Source organism: Halyomorpha halys, unplaced genomic scaffold (assembly GCF_000696795.3).
Source record: "Halyomorpha halys isolate HHAL.00 unplaced genomic scaffold, Hhal_1.1 Scaffold258.1, whole genome shotgun sequence".
NCBI lineage: Eukaryota > Metazoa > Arthropoda > Insecta > Hemiptera > Pentatomidae > Halyomorpha > Halyomorpha halys.
In genome coordinates, this window is record NW_027108186.1 from 735,497 (window position 1) to 737,588 (window position 2,092).

The 2,092-nt window shown below is 33.3% G+C and overlaps 1 protein-coding gene across 1 annotated transcript in view; it reads left to right on the plus strand.

Moving 5' to 3' along the window:
• The window catches only part of LOC106680390 (uncharacterized), a 21,545-nt gene that overhangs the window by 6,056 nt on the left and 13,397 nt on the right, over positions 1–2,092 (plus strand). The gene's annotated exons all lie outside the window — the stretch shown is intronic.

The window sequence follows — 2,092 nt, forward strand, 5'->3', positions numbered from 1 at the left end:
CATGTTTACAAAAGCCTCTCCCATAGGGCGGAATTTATAGTAGTTGGCTAAAGTAGGATAGAAGAAAGAAAAGAAAAACATAGATAACAGAACAAAGTCTTCACAACCATACACCAAAAGGAAAGCACAAAACTGAATATACTTTATAACTTTTTTCCACCTGGATTTGTCCCTCGCAACCAGCCACCAGTTTTCGCCTACACACTGTGTTAGTTCATCCCTCCACCTGCGATATGGGTCACCCCTTTTTCCTGCTATCCTCTCTTGGGATCCACTCCGTACAAGCCTTGGTCCATCTATTGTCTTTCATTCTGGCCAAGTGCCCAGTCCAGCTCCATTTCAATCAGTGGGCCTCAACCCTGAGACTTTTAATGTTTACTTTTTGAAGAATCTCTTCATTTTTTATTCTGTCTTGTTTCTTAATAACATTAAACTCATTATAAGCTGCATTTGCATGGTAATGAGCCTCATAGAGAACTGTGGGATATACACATGTTGTCAAAACTCTTATTTTTAGATCCAGTAATAGTGTAAGATCTTTTGGAGAGACATTGGTCTCTTACACCACCCGAGCTTTATTCTTCTTTCTATTTTCATATTCATATTTCCTTTGAATGATATTATCTGCCCTAAGTAAATGTATTCCTCCACATATTCTATCTCATTATTGTCTAAATAAATTAGTATTTCTATTGAATTTGTCATGATTTTTTTTTTTTTTATGTATTTATTTTAAGCCCATATTTCTTGCTAATGTCTACTGTTTCCTCTATCATTCTTCCTAAACTGTTAATGTATGGGGAGATATTAGACATATACTGTCCGCAAATCTTAGGTTGTTCGGCATTTGCCCGTTGATGGATATTCACAAGCTTTCCCAATTTAATTCTCTGAATAATTTGTTTAAAACACAATTAAACAGAATTGGAGATGGAGGACACCCTTTTTTCACTCCTGGTTCCACCACAAAGTAATCACCTTCCTTATCCAATGCCATTAATGCTTTTCTGTTTCTATATAACTCCATCATGACTTCAATGTAGAGTTTGTTTACGCCAGATTCACCCAGTGCTTCCCAAATATATGTATGTCTGATTGAGTTGAAAGCTTTGAAGTTGTCAATAAAACATAAATAGACCTGCCTGTCATATTATCTACTTTTCTCGATAAGCTGATTAATATTGGAGTTGATCTGTTGTACTGAAAGTGGGTTGAAAGCCAGCCTGTTCTATATCATGGTCCTGATATATAATTTCTATGAATCTGTTTTTTTAATATATTGCAAAATAGTTTGTAGGTGCTTTAAGTTAATGAAATCAAGCAAAAATTTTCCAAGCTATCCTCTTCCTTTTTTATGTATAACTATAATCTTGGTGACTTTCCACTCATTAGGGACTACCTTTTCATTGATTATTTTATTAAAGATGACACCAAGCGATTTTACCCAAGCTTCTTTACATTCAATAATAAGTTCATTTGGTATACCATCACTGCCTGCTGTTTTTTTCTTTTTCAATCCTTCAATACCATTTTTTACCTCGTCTTCTAGAATGCTCAAGTCCTCGTTATTTTCCTTTACTATTTCAGGAAGGTATTTTGTTTCTGCTTTAGTATCATATTTATATAAGTACCTATAATAATTTGTTATCTCTTGTACTATTTCTTCCCGGGTTGTTATAGAGATTCCCCTTGATGAATTGATCTTTTTAAATTAGCTTTTTATTAAAAGAACCAGTATGATGTTTAATTTCTTTTATGGAACCTGTATTCGATAAACAGTCATATATTAGTCTTTCATTATAAAGCTGGAAATCTATAGCAATCTTTTTCCTAACTAGTTTGCGAACCTCGACATGCTGTACTTTCTGCTCCAATGATTTATCGACGATTCTATTCAATCTTTCTCTTTCACCTATAAGTTTTTGCATTTTTTCAGGTAATTTTTTGCTTCATTTATCCCTTGCTTTATCAGTTTTAGTTCCTTGCTCATACGCATCCCTTATATATTTTAGTAGATTGAAATATAAATTTTCAATATGATCTTCTTTGTCAAAATTTGTTTTCTCCTTTTTTCCAAGTAGATTTTATATAT